This window comes from Callorhinus ursinus, unplaced genomic scaffold (assembly GCF_003265705.2).
Source record: "Callorhinus ursinus isolate GAN/ISIS: 27379988/994484 unplaced genomic scaffold, GSC_fseal_2.0 scaffold6, whole genome shotgun sequence".
Classification (NCBI taxonomy): Eukaryota; Metazoa; Chordata; class Mammalia; order Carnivora; family Otariidae; genus Callorhinus; species Callorhinus ursinus.
Genome location: NW_027397068.1, coordinates 51915916 through 51931637, shown reverse-complemented (window position 1 = coordinate 51931637; position 15722 = coordinate 51915916). Strand labels below are relative to the sequence as shown.

At 34.4% G+C, this 15722-nt stretch overlaps 1 long non-coding RNA gene across 1 annotated transcript; it reads right to left on the bottom strand.

The window, feature by feature from the left end:
* Nucleotides 1-6442: 6442 nt before the first annotated feature.
* Nucleotides 6443-9848, bottom strand: LOC141372914 (uncharacterized). Its single transcript, XR_012378435.1, has 3 exons — nt 9628-9848; nt 7381-7443; nt 6443-6730 (listed from the first exon to the last, which is right to left on the bottom strand). It is a non-coding gene; the product is annotated as an uncharacterized lncRNA (long non-coding RNA).
* Between the last annotated feature and the right edge of the window lie 5874 nt (nt 9849-15722).

The window sequence follows — 15722 nt, the reverse complement described above, 5'->3', positions numbered from 1 at the left end:
AGAGGAATGTTGAAAAAGAAAAGCAAAGCTGGCGGCATCACAATTCCGGACTTCCAGCTCTATTACAAAGCTGTCATCCTCAAGACAGTAGGGTACTGGCACAAAAACAGACACATAGATCAATGGAACAGAATCGAGAGCCCAGAAATGGACCCTCAACTCTATGGCCAACTCATCTTTGACAAAGCAGGAAAGAATGTCCAATGGAAAAAAGACAGTCTCTTCAACAAATGGTGTTGGGAAAATTGGACAGCCACATGCAGAAGAATGAAACTGGACCATTTCCTTACACCACACACAAAAATAGACTCAAAATGGTTGAAAGACCTCAATGTGAGACAGGAGTCCATCAAAATCCTAAAGGAGAACACAGGCAGCAAACTCTTCGACCTCAGCCTCAGCAGCTTCTTCCTAGAAACATCGCCAAATGCAAGGGAAGCAAGGGCAAAAATGAACTATTGGGACTTCACAAGATAAAAAGCTTTTGCACAGCAAAAGAAACAGTCCACAAAACCAAAAGACAACAGACAGAATGGGAGAAGATATTTGCAAATGACATATCAGATAAAGGGCTAGTATCCAAAATCTATAAAGAACTTATCAAACTCAACACCTAAGAACAAATAATCCAATCAAGAAATGGCCAGAAGACAGGAACAGACATTTTTCCAGAGAAGCACTGTATTTTTAAATGCTCTGTTTTGGATACAGTAGAGGCATCTGATTGGAAATATGCCACATTTTCTGTCATAGGCCTATAATCAGCATCTGTCATTCTTGGCTAAATATTTGTGGTAATGTTAATGTGAAGTCTTTTAAGTTTATAAACAAATAAAAGATATAAATAAATTCAACTTATGGAAGTGAATTTTTCTAAATAATAACAAATTATTTGAAGATTATTTTCTGAAATACACATTAATCTAGTTGATTCATCGTATACTTCAGTTTACAGAATGTAGTTCTTTTTCATTCTTTTCTGCTGGAAAGAAAACATTTGGGTATGCTTATTTCTATGCTTTTGGGAAAATATTTGTCTTCAAATCTGCCAAGATTACATCCAATATTTGTAATCACAGCAAGTTTTATTTGCTTATTAGTTCTGAGAAAAAGGTAATGCTATTTTTAATGGGTTTAGTAGAACAATTTCTGTATACACAATCTTCTGTTTTTACTGTTTTAAAAAGAATTGTATACTTTTTACAATTCCAAGAACTCAACTGCTGTGAAATACTGTGCTCTGAAGGAGAAAAAACAAAGCATGTAGAGATTTTTATATGTTTACCAATTTATATTAATTTGAAGGGATATTGCTTCATATGGTTCTGAAACATTAAAATTGCAATGAAATCACCAGGCATGGGAAAAAAAAATCTTTGTCTTGCTACCATACTTTTAGTTCAGGTTGAATAAAGAAATAGAAGACGAATTTTCTAAAGCAAATTTCTCTTGTCCTGTGCTTGCAGAAGTCTATATTTCCCAATCCTTGTTCTGCATGCTCAACAAATGTTAACAGCACCTGGGATAATTTTAGAATTCACTATTTTTATTACGTCCCAAATATGAGGATATATTAATGAGAATATTTAGTGGAGTTTCATAGTCTGAGTTATTTTGCAATCAAGTTTTATTGCCTTAAAATGCAAATACAAAAATACAGGCTATACAGGATTTTCCACTAACGAATAATTAAGCATTAGCTAGCAGGGGGATAGGTACTCTCCAAGATATGTTATTTTGACAAAATAAGTAAATAGCTAAAAACGTATTATTTTGATGCTAATATTTTACTATGATTCTACTTGCTATAATTCAGCACAGATAAAGCCAAAATCCAGCTTTCTGGTTATAAATCTGATATTTAAATAATAAAGTACTGATTTTAAAAATTTGTTATTTAAATAACTCTCTGGCAAATACAAATTTATGTGTGTGTCTTGAGAAAAATTAACATAGGTTAGATTAAATTCCAGCCTTACTGAATAGAATTATTATGTCCATATTTTCTAGTAAAAAATAGAGACATATATTATGACATATGTCCTAATGAGTCAGGCAAAACGTTTACAGTTGAAAAGTGTGTCAACCATAAGTTTAATTTCTCTGTGATGACAACGCATTGTGGGGAAATCCCTATTTGTTAGTAAAATAGATAACCCTTGAATACACAGGCTTCTGAATATTTTAACCAATTTATGAAGATCATTATTTCAACTGTGGAATTGGTTTGATAATATGAATAAGCTCTGCTTTTTACTAAATTCAAATTGGGTGTCAAAAGCTAAGCTTGTTACTTCTTTAATTATAGTTGAAATGGGTCAATTTTTAAACATATGATGATAAAAAAGGCAAACTGAAAAAATTGGGATTAAATTTGTCTGCTTAACTTTTTAAATAAAGGAGTTTGTGAAATGCACTCATTATTTGCAACTCTTTCCCCATGAAATTATATAAAAATGCATGTTGCAGTGCCTAGCACTTGATATTTTACATTTTTCAAAAGTTTTAACAAATGTAATTCACTTGATTCTTATCACAGCCTTTGGAGTGAACCAGGATGGATATTGTTAGCTAGGTTTTATAGACGAGTAAACCATTCTGGATGTATATGTTATTTTCCTCCCTAGCAGATGTGTGTGTTTGTGTGAGTATGTGTATGTGTATGTGTACAGTACACATGTAAATGGCAATTTGTACTACTGTAGAAATAACTGAAATTATATGGCAAGCAATCCTGGATTCTCCAAATTCTACTAACATTAAAAAAAAATAATTTCACCACATAATATTTAGTTTAAACACTTATTCTACAAGCATTTATTATTGAGTGGTCAAAAGTACTTTTGCTGGGCGCCTGGGTGGCTTAGTCATTAAACGTCTGCCTTCAGCTTAGGTCATGATCCCAGGGTCCTGGAATCGAGTCCCACATCGGGCTCCCTGCTTGGCAGGAAGCCTGCTTCTCCCTCTCCCACACCCCCTGCTTGTGTTCCTGCTCTTGCTGTCTCTCTCTCTGTCAAATAAATAAATAAAATCTTTTTAAAAAAAAAGTACTTTTGCTATATTTAGTGGGAAGAAAGAGACCTATCAAAATTGTAACATTTATAGAAATCAGGAACTCTTTTGGAATCTTTAGGAAGAATTCATGCATGAAAACACGATCGTAATACATTCACTCAGTTAACAAATACGTTTTGAACACCAACTCTGTGCCAGGCAGTATTCGAGGCACCAGGCACATAGCAGTGAACAAAATAGACAAAAATCCTAGTAGTCAGGGACTTTGCATTGTTTCCTGATCAAAGTTGACAAAAGTGATTTTCTGGGAAGTGTGTCTATATAAGGAATCAGTGTAAAAAGGCATAGATTCATGATTCTTATTTTTTTCTAACTGGTTCCTTAGCAGCCCAGGAAAGAAATATTCAGGAGGAAAGCAATAAACCAAATTTCACCCCATATATGTAAACATGCAGATTGATTCCTATACATGGAGCAGAAGTGGCAGTGTTTCAGGAATGTTACACCAAAGCATAAATTTAAACACTAACAATTAATAAGTGGTATTGAAGAAATGTCCATTAGTTAGAAAATGGAGTCCTGTGAATATCCTCCCTCATCCAGAAATACCATAATGTAAAAAGTCTAATCTAAGTCTGATTTCCAGATGTAGGATCTAGTTAAATCTCATCTTGGTAAAAGAATTAATGACCATGCATAGTCCGCAACAATCTCAGTTGGACACAGAAATGGAAGAGTGGAAGATCAAGATCTTCCCAACTGACTCCATCATTTGGCTAAATATTTGGAGCTATTTTAAAGGTCCTTTCTGAGGAGATTCCCTATACAAATTTAAAAAATTATTTAAAACACTGAATGAAAAGACACTGAAGATATATATGTCTGATTTGCTTAGAAATTGTTTCTAATCATAAAGGACAAAAATGAAAGGAGAGACCACTTCTATGTGATGTTTCTTTGGCCTGCTTTGGGGGCTTTAATCTCTGATATGTGTGCTCATAAATGTTCCTTCCTCCCTCCTCTCCTTCTTCATCTTAAACTATTACCATCTTACCATCTTAAGAACTGAAAAGTCAGATGGAAGAAAGAAGTGATGAGTCCACTCTAAGCCAGGGCCACCCAAACTCCTGGAGAGAGATAAAAGCCCAGACTCATTATCATGATGTTCAGAAGGAGCCACATAAACCTTTCTGTGCAACCTATGGCAGTATTAAAGAACTCATCAACCTGGGAAAGTTAGCCTTATATTTAACCTAAATTTCCAATTCTGTTTAGGGAAGCAGAAAATAGCTGGTTCTCATGCTCCACATAAAAATTAAATCACTTTTTTAGCTTCAGGCTGAATAACCTTGCTTTCTTTAAACTTTCTTATTATGGAATATTTCAGAAATGCCAAAAGGCAAAAGGTACTGTAATATGCATCCCTAACTTATACTTGGTATAAAAAAATTAAATCTTACCAATATAATCAGATATTTCTGTGTTCATCTCTCTCTGTATATTATTCTCTTTTCTCCTTTCCCAAATATAAACACTTCTGATTTTATGTTTATTGTTACATGCACGCTTTTATTCTTACATTTGTATGTACCCAGTAAAAACAACAACAACAACAACGATGTAACTTCAAATGTTTTTCAACCATAAAAATTGTATACCAAGTGTATCTCTCTGCCACGTTTTTCCCCATCTATCTAATGTCTTGGAGATATTTGTTATTAAGCCAAAGTGTTCTCCAATGTGGTGGAGCCATTTTATACAACTACACCCTTCTTTATGCATTTTTAAAATTTTCCAGTTATCTAATACTGCTCATATTAAATAGGAAAAGAAAGGGAGTTAGAACTGAAAAATAATGAATTTTTTCCCTTTTCTCTTTTCTTACTTTCTTTAACTTATTGAAGGGAAAGGAATGGAAGAAAGATAACTAGGGAGTGATGCTTCCTATTGAATATTAAATTTTCCATCCATTTGGTGCTTATATTCCTTGTGATTTGGTCTCAGTATTGAAACAAAATAAAATCAAACAATAATGACCAAGAATCTTATCATTGAAAGTGACATTGAGAAGTCATCTGGTTCATTGTTTCATATATAGATTACATATCTCAGGTTAATAGAATAATGATATTTGAGTCCATTGTGCCTGACTAGTTGACTTGTATGTATTAGTGATGTGAAGACAAAGGCCAAAGACGTTAAGGACAACATTTTAGTGTCCACATGGGACAAGTACTTGAGCTGCAAAAAAGATAAAAGATAAATGCATATTCCTGATTAAACAATCAGCATTATCTATAAATTCTGATTTATACCTTACTTAATTCCTTTGTTCAATGGTTCTTAAACTTATTTTGATACATTGCCATTCAAATGAGTCTAGATTCAAAATATGGTGAAATATATTTTCTTGATTTCTAACACATTGTTTGCTATGCGTTCACTGAATAGTTCATTAGATGTCTTTATATTTTCATGTTCCTCACATGCAAGATCATCATTACCACCCCATATCTTTACACAGGATTTTTGACCTGGTATTTCTTATGATGATTTAGAATTTTCACACAAGAAAATGTTAATCTATCCTTGTAAACTTTTACTCCTAGTATAGGAACAGAATAAAATCAAAGTAACTTTGGGTAAACTTGCACATTTGGAAGCATTTAGCTATTTAAAAAAAATCTTAAACTTGGAGGCTGACATATTTCTAATTTTTGGCTTCTTTGGCTCTGCAGTCTCCATGAAAAATGGCCCTGGCCATCACTAGCCATGAGAAGCACTATGTTCTAATGTTTATATTGTATTTGGGTTGCTTCTGAGCTACTCATCACAACTTTGACTTTGTGGTTTTAATATAATTTTCATAGAAACATTAAGAACAGATGTACGAGCCAATCAAAAGGAAATATGTAAATATGGCAATTAAATCAACATAAATAAAAGAGTAGTCTGCATTTTCTCTGATTACCACAAAGAAACATAAGATTATTATTTACTCATTGGTATAGAAATATGTTCTGAAATAAAAACAAAAGTAACATGCCTATATTTTTATAATCTTACATAATTCAATGGTATTAATGGAAATTATTATAACTTAACTGTATGCTAACTTTTTCCCTAAAATGTAATCAGTATCAACTTATTTTTAAATGATTCCGATGTCATGGATCACATTTCAAACATTCAAATTATCTATCTATATTTTAAAATGTCTGAGTAAAATTTGTTTAGATAATGTAATAAATTCTCTAAGTAAATTTGCATCAAATGTGCATGTTGGAAAATATTTTTGGATGCTCAGTAAGGTGACATTACTTTTGATGTTACTTTTCTTCCACTCTACCTCACAGTTTCATGTAGTCAAAGAATTATAAAAGTGAGAGTCCTTCAAGGTTAAAATCAACTACTTATTTTAGGGGTCAGACAGTTGCACAGTTAGTTGAGAAAGGAAGATACAGATTTTAGTGAACTGACCTCTGGTTCTTTGGTATCTTTTACTTAGTGCTTGTGCAAGAGAACGAAGTAAGTTTCTGATGATTAAGTTTCACCCTTTGATCACAAGTCTAACAGCTTGTTTGTTTGGCACTGACGAGAGAAGTTTCGATTAAACTCTCTTACTGTTATCAAGCAAGAATTAAACATTTTTATCGTTGAACATTTTTATTGTTGTCAAGCTTGAATTCAGTCATTTCTTTACTTTCCATGTTTCCTGTTGATACAGATGAGAGGAATGAAGTGAAATGATGAGACTCAGAGGGCAGAAATAAGAAACACTTGCAGACAAACAGGTTCTTTGGTATTTTTCTGTTGTTAACAACAGCAAACTATGTTTACTTCCAGAGAGTCACACACAAACCAAATGATGTGTTGTTGTTTTGTTTTTAATTTACTCCAAACTAAATGTGGGCAGCCTCCTGATACCTGACTGATCCATGACATCTGTCGTATTTCAAACTCAGCCACCAGGCAATATTATGATACTTAGTATATACCATGAAACTGATCAGACTTATCGCAAGAAGCCAAATTCCAGCAAATTTCATTGCCACCCCTCTATGCATTGTAAGTAGTCTGAAAAGCTTAGTTCACTGCTTCATGCCACACACATGTAACTCTCACTATCCAAAACATTTGGGGCAATTGGTGACTTTATTTGTAACCAACATGAAACTTTGAAAGATATTTATTAATTGGTATTGTGGTGAAGGGCTGCTAGGGGAAGAGGAATTTAAAGGTACTGACTGCCTCAGGTAAATTTGGACCTCTTCCAGATTGGCAGTTTGAAATTAATGTAAGCAATCAATCTTATTTTAAAGAAGCCGTGAAAGGGGAAAAATTATTACTTATTTAAATATTTACATTTCTGAGGTTCTTCATTCCTTTCTGTAGATCCAAGTTTCCGTTGGGTATCATTTCCTTAGCCTGAAGAAGAGTGACACATTTTCTCAGCTTTTGTTTGTGTTGAAATGCTTTTATGTTGTCTTAATAAGGACATTTTCACTAGATATAGAATTCTAGGCTGATAATTTCCTTTTTTCTTTAATTACATTAAAGATGTTATTCTACAGCCTTCTGGCTTATATTCAATTCCATGATCATTCTTATTTTTGCTCCCCTATATGTAATACATCTTTTATCTCTTTCTGTTTTTTAAGATATTCTCTACATTACTGGTTTTTGAAAAATGATGAAATGTGCTTTGTATGTAGCCCACCCAGAGTATTTTTCAGTTCAGGTATTTTTTAACTGTAGAAATTCCATATGATCCTTTTTATAAATATCTTTCATTTCTCTCATAGCCAAATAAAAGTTTTTCGTATTTATTTTTTTCTGCTTAGCCAAAATGTCCACCACTTGAACATGCTTACGGTTAACATTATGTTTTTGTTTATATGTTTGTTTTGCAAATTGCGATTCCTATCTATTGGAGTCAGAAAACCTGTCTGTGGTTTCTGGCTCCAACCCTTACTATTTATTTGATCATGGACAATTTAACTTAAGTTTTGCTACGTGAAATGAGTCTAGAAAATCCCATCCTGGTGTGCTGATTCATTATGATAATGTATGTGAAAATGTTTTGTGCAAATACTAAACAAGTATAGGTTATTCATTTTCCATTAAACCTTTTTAATAAAATATTTACAATGAATAACTTTCTATAGAACTTTTTTCTACTTAGAACATTCAGAGAGTGATTGCTAGCTATCTAACCATTAAGGAATTGCCTGAATATTAATATTCACTTTCATATATTGCCATGGGAAAAAACACAAAAAAGGGACTAAATAATATTACTTCCATTGGCACACTGTAAGTTTGTATGTTCCTATCATGAGTTTTCATGTGTCTTGAAAAACTTAAAGAATTGTCCTTATGTCCAGAGAATACCAAACTTTTCTTGGGGAATACTATAAGAAGAAGCTTTCTTGCCACTTCAGAAGGGTCTTGAATACACACTTCTTCAATGAGAAGAGATTCTATATTCTATTTCAGTGTTACAGACTAACTAGTGAGACTCTACAGTCCAGGAATAGGGGTGCCATTAATGATTTTTACATTTTTTACATTTGATCCATTGTTCTTATCTAAGAGAAAATCCCAACTCAACTTGCTTACATGGTACCTTTTCATTCTTTGTGGAATAAGGGCTTTACACACAAACACACATACACAGAGCACACACAAAATTATATTTGACGGAATGTTTTAAATGCTTAAATAGATCTTCCAAGTTATTTGAAACAAATTAATTTATGTGCCTTCAAGTAATTTGAAAACATAAATTCACTTACACATAATTTATTTGCTGATTACAAATCACTTTTACCAACCTTGTACACGCAATTCCTACAAGGATCTCTTATTTAATAGATTTGCCTGATTCCCAGTTGCTGCGCAAGGTTGAAAATATTAATTTTTCCTCTTCGAAAGGACTTCTATTTTGTCAAGTTATATAGATTTTAATTGTTACTTTCTTGTTCCCATCCTTCCTCCATTGTTTTCCCTTTTAAAAGAGAAGTTATCAGGGTGCCTGAGTGGCTCAGTCCCTTTATTTCCCTGTATTTCTACTTAATGGATAATTTCTTATTGCTGCACAGGGTCCCAGCATAACCCATAAAGAACGAAAGAAGTCAAATTAAGAGGATGGAGCAGCTTAAGCAGGGGAATCTATGAAGCTTGGCATTGGAAAAGAAGGAACTATCTTAGAATTCTATGTGGATGTCCTCCGCAGGTCTCTGAGGGAGGTCTGGGCTGTACTTACATCAGGCAGCACCATCTGAGGCTTAGAATTAAACCAAACTCTACATGAGTTCAAAATGATCGAATTCCTTGTCAAAATAACAATCAACATTCTTCATAGAAAAATAACAGTATCTAGAATCTCTAGGGTATATTAATTTTAATACCAGTGTTCAATAAACAATTTCTTAGACATACAAAGAAACAGCGATCCATAATCAGGAGAAAAAAAAGCAGACAATAGAAATCAACCCCGAGACTGACAAGATAATAGACTTAACAGATAAAAAAGTTAAAGCTGCTTTTACAAATATGTTAAAAAAATTAAAGGAAAATACGTGAAATAATTAATAATAATTGGCTTACCATCAAATAAAGCAGCCAGAGGAAAAAGGACATATTACATATAAGGGAAAGTGATAGGTTTATATTCATCTTTTCATCAGAAAAAAAATGGAGCCCATTAAACAATGAAATGACATCTTCAAAGCTCTGAAAGAAAAAACTGCCAATAGAGAATTCAATATCTGGGAAACTTTTCTTCAAAACCAGGATGAAATAAAGATGTTTTCAGATAAATGAAAGCTGAGCAAAGCTTTCCACAAGCCAACTACACAGCCAGAAATTCTGAAGGTTGATCACAAGGCAAAAAGAAAATATATCCCAATAAAACCTGGATCTAAAACAGAGAATGCAACATCGTCCCAAAAATTTATAACTGCATAAATATAAAAGATTAGGTTTGTTTTCTTTTCATAAAGTAGTTAAAATGTTGTTCTGTTAGTATCAGACAAAGCAGACTTTGAGACAAAGTACACGATGATAAAACATAAGCATCATCAGCAGGTGAGTGGTTAGATAACTTACAGTATATTCACACAATGAAACACTACCCAGCAATACAAAGGGACTACTTTCACATATGAAAACATGGATGAAGCTCATAAACATTAAATTGAGGGAAAGAAGCCAGGCACAAAAGAGTACAAACTGATTCCATTTATGTGGACTCCTGGAATAGGTAAAACTATTCTATAGAAGGAGATTTTTGTTTTTGGATAGTATAGAAGGCATGAGGGAACTTTCTGGGTAAATGGAAATAGTATATATCTTGATTTGGGTGATGGGTACACAAGGTATATATTTATCAAAAGTAACACAGTGTTCATACAAAATGTGTGAATTTTATTGTATACAAATTATACCTCAAAAACATTTATTTTTTCAAAAATAGAGTAGGGTAAGGATAAATATTTAGTTTGATAAACACTTACAGACTGCCCACAGGCTTCGGTTACTATCCAGATAGAGACAGAGTCAAATGAAATTCAGGTCTTACCCTATGGTCTGGTGGAAGAGGCTAGAGAGCAAATGAGTGATTTCAGAAGATTACAATGAACACTGAGAAAGATACAATACAAAGGCAAATCCTTATCAGCCCGGGACATCAGAGAATCTTCCTAGAAGGAAATGAATGTTTAGATGTTGAACTCAGGTACTGGCAGTGAGAATGAGAACAGATATGAATTAGAGCAGCTGGTTAACCTTTGAAGACTTGAGTGATTAGTCCAGTGCAGTAATGTATAACTTGAACAAAACAGGACAAAATCCTTTTCCTCAAAGGGTCTCACTGTTGAATCAGAAAGACATAACGTGAAGTTCTAGTTCAACGTGATTTATGTAATAGATATACATGCAGAGATGCAAGAGGAACCATCTCAGCAAGATTCTGAAGGATAAATAGGAGTTTCCAAGAGACCAAAAGAACAAGCACATTCTAGGGAGAGGAAAACCCTAGTCCAAAGTCATTTTATTGTGAGGCTCAGAGGAGCAAATTTAGAGGAACTCATGATAATACCTAGCATATAGTAGACACGCTATTAAGTATGCTGTTTTAATGGGGAAAGTTTTCTCCCACTAGACTGAGAAATCTTTGAGAGCCGCTAGTTTTGTTTGTGCTGAAAGCACTCTTTAAGGAGATTCTAGCCCATATTAGGCAATAACTCCTTGAAAAATGTGGATATTGAGTTCTTATGTAAGGAGCTGTGTTATTATACATATCAATAATATTCTCAATTGTTTACAAACTCTTGGCTGAATTTCAGGTACGTGTTTATTCAACTACAGCACAAATGTAAGACCCAAACTACACAGTAAAATATCTGGATGGTTATTATCAGAAGGATAAGCTATAGCTTTGTCTAAAAATACCAATTTATGTTCACAATATATATGCCTAAATTCAGATTTTGATACATGTGGATTTTGCAAAAAGATAATTAAAAGCCCTAATTTCCTGGCACCTCAGATGAAGTGTCTAATGATAGTCTTCAAAAGAGAAATGCTCGAGATACATATTTTAAACTGTAACCGTTCTTTTTTAGAGCAAGAAAATTTTACAAGCACAGTTATCATCTTAGATATTTTAAATGGCTGCACTTTGTGTTTATACATTCTCAACAAACTTGCCCAAGACAAAGGCTCGCTCACCTTTAGCAGATAGAAGTTTAAGAAAAACAGTTCCACTAGTAAGCTGCATAAAACCATAGAATATTTTTAAGACCTGCGTTATGGGGAAAAAGTAATGAGTTCTATGTCAGAACATGTGACAAGCTCACACTGTGCTTCCTGGACAAGTGCTCCTCCCCAGAAAAATGTGCCTAAAGATTACAGCCTCAATAGGCATTTGTGAACAAAATGCAATGACATTTTAAAATCACTAGGACAAAAACATGCACATAGCATCACTTCATTTACATTTATAGGAAAAGAATTCCAAGGTTGTTTTTGTTTTCCCTTAAATAGCATTTTTTAAATTTTATTTTATTATGTTATATCACCATACATTACATCATTAGTTTTTGATGTAGTGTTCCATGATTCATTGTTTGCGTATAACACCCGGTGCTCCATGCAGTACATGCCCTCTTTAATACCTATCACTGGGCTAACCCATTCCCCCACCCCCCTCCACTCTAGAACCCTCAGTTTGTTTCTCAGAGTCCATAGTCTCTCATGGTTCGTCTCCCCCACCGATTTCCCACCCTTCATTTTTCCCTTCCCACTATCTTCTTTTTTTTAACATATAATGTATTATTTGTTTCAGAAGTACAGGTCTGTGATTCATCAGTCTTACACAATTCACAGTGCTCACCATAGCGCATACCCTGCCCAATGTCTATCACCCAGCCACCCCATGCCTCCCACCCCCCACCACTCCAACAACCCTCAGTTTGTTTCCTGAGATCCCTTAAATAGCATTTTAAAAAGCTAACTTGCATGAGAGAATAGTAACTCACCTATAAATTTAATGGAAAAAGAAATTGTATAACCATCTATTTAGCAAACAGTCTTAAAATTCTGCATTCCAACCTCCCCAAAACTAGTTTGATTTTGTTTTAAAATGTTAAGTTTAAAAATTAAGAATGAATACTTTTAATATTTTTAATAAATAAAAAGTATTAATTTATAGCCTTTGGTAAGATCAACAGACTAAAATGTCCAAAGTGTTATTCAGAGACTTAGCATTTTCCCAAACTCTACAGGGCAAAAAAGGGATCTAATTCTACCTCTCCTGTAACAACTATAATAGACAAATAACAGAGTACTTGTATGACTTTAACTTTGGAAACAGAAATTAAAATCTATTAACTTAAAAGTTTCTCTTCTGTGCTTGATGTTAAGCAATATATCTTAATGCCATATATATTTTTTCTAATTTTTTTTAGTTTTTAAAAATTTTATTATGTTTTGTTAGTCACCATACAATACATCATTAGTTTTTGATGTGGTGATCCACGATCCATTGTTTTCGTATAACACCCAGTGCTCCATATTTTTTAAGTAATTATGCTTGTGAGAAAATTCTTATAGTACCTTTTTTAAAGATTTATTTATTTATTTATTTGAAAGAGAGAGAGAGAGCAAGTGGGGGATGGAGCAGAGGGAGAGGGACAAGCAGACTCCATGCTGAGTGTGGAGCCGTGGGGCTCAATCTCAGCACCTGAGATCATGATCTGAGCTGAAATAAACAGTTGGACACTTAACCCACTGAGCCACCCAGGTGCCCCTAAAATAGCCTTTTAAATACAGATATGTTTTCAATTTATTGTTACAAGATGATGTATTGCAGTAAACATTATTATACATATATTTTTGCACATTTTAAAAAGTATTTCTTTAGATTAAATTCCTAAACATCGAATTGCTGGGCCATAAGATATACATGTGTTCAAATTTATAGGCACTGCCAAATTGCTCTCTAGGAATAATGTTTGAAAAAAGTTATTGGTAATATGGCATCTATATGGAAGTTGGTAATTGTTTTTGGCTTGGGTTTTTTTCCTTTTATTTTAATATATAGATATAGTCACACACATATAAACATATACATGTATAAATTAAAACACATATGCATATTTATATTCTTCAGTGTGTATAACTCATAATGAAGTGTGTGTGTGTGTGTGTGTGTGTGAATAGATCCTGCATTCATTTATATGTCATCATGAGTGCCCTGTCTGGCTGGGAATAACAAATGTTTCAAGTGATTTTTCTTTATTATGAAAGCTCATTTGGGGTATGGAGGAAACAGGGTGGAAAAGATTCTATACATTAAAAAAAATGCCCTCCAACATTGCTAAAAATAGAAAATATCACCTGAAATGTTACCAGACAACGGCTGAGTTTTGGAGATAGGGGCCAGGCTGGTAGTTTCCTATCACTGCTATAACAAATCACCATTAATTAGGGTCTTAAAACAACACCAATTTTTTTCTCTTATAGTTTTGAAGTTCAGAGGTCAAAAATGAGTCTTACAAGGGGTCTTAATCCACTCAGGCTGCCATAAAAAAAATACCATAGACTGGATGGCTTAAAAACGGCAGAAATTTATTTCTCACCTTCCTGGAGGCTGGGAATTTCAAGATCCAGGCACCCTCAAACTTGGTTATCTGGTGAGAGTTTGCTTCCTGGTTCCTAATGGCTATCATCTGGCTGTGTCCTCATGGGCAGTGGGGGTGAGGGAGCTTTCCAGGGTCTCCCTTATCAGGGCACTGATCCCACTCATGACAGCTCCACCCTCATGACCTAATCATCTTCCAAAGGTCCCACTTCCAAAAACTATCAAATGGGGATTAAGTTTCAGCATACAAATTTGGGGGAGAAATAATCAGTCTAGAGCATGAGACTAGGTCAAACTGTTGACAGGGCTGGTTCCTTCTGGAGGTATCCAAAATCAGGTTCAGAGGGGACCCCATATGTACTTAGCACTGGAGAGATTCCTGACCCTTTAAAGCCATATAAGAGATAGTGAAGAAAAAAACATTTACAAACATTTCTTCTATATGTTACCTACATTTACATAAGTGTGTGCACATGTGTGTTGTATATATAAAATAGTTTGTGGCTTCACTCTATTCCCTCAACATTAAAAAATTCAAGGATCTTATCACATTATGTTTCCAAAATGAGAGATTACAGTTCCTCTTTAACATACTCTTGTCCCTGAATCAATTACTGGGGTTCTGGAGAATAAGTCTTGGAGGGCAGCATACATTTAACTGGGATTACAATTACTAGTAGGAAACAATGCAAAAATCAAACCATTTCATAGAGAAAAAGAGCTGATAATAACCCAAGAGGATCCTTCTCATCCAGTCCTTTTATCTGGCCCAGGTGCCCCTCACCAACAGTGACAGAATAATGCCTCCTCCTCCACTCCCTTCCAAGATGCCCATGTCCGAAATCCTGGAATCTATGAATGTTACCCTGTGTGGCAAAGGAACTTTACAGGCACGGTTAAGTTGAGATCATCCTGGATTAGCTGGATGGGCCTTAAATATAATCACAATGGTCTTATAAAAGAGAAAGAAAAAAAAAGGTCAAAAGCACTAGTAGATGTGAAGACAGAAGCAAGAGGCTGGAGTCAAGTAGGGAAGAGGCCATAAGCCAAAGAAGGCAGGTGGCCTTTATAAGCTGCAAATGGCAAGAAAGTGTGTTCTCCCCTAGAGTCTCCCCCTCCGACTTACTCCCTTTCATTCTTCCCCTCCTGCTACCTTCTTCTTCTTTTTTTTTCTTAACATATATTGCGTTATTTGTTTCAGAGGTACAGATCTGTGATTCAACAGTCTTGCACAATTCACAGCACTCACCATAGAACATACCCTCCCCAAAGTCCATCCCAGCCACCCCATCCCTCCCACCCCCCACCACTCCAGCAACCCTCAGTTTGTTTCCTGAGATTAAGAAATCCTCATATCAGTGAGGTCATATGACACATGTCTTTCTCTGATTGACTTATTTCACTCAGCATAACACCCTCCAGTTCCATCCACGTCGTTGCAAATGGCAAGATCTCATTCCTTTTGATGGCTGCATAATATTCCATTGTGTATATATACCACTTCTTCTTTATCCATTCATCTGTCGATGGACATCTTGGCTCTTTCCACAGTTTGGCT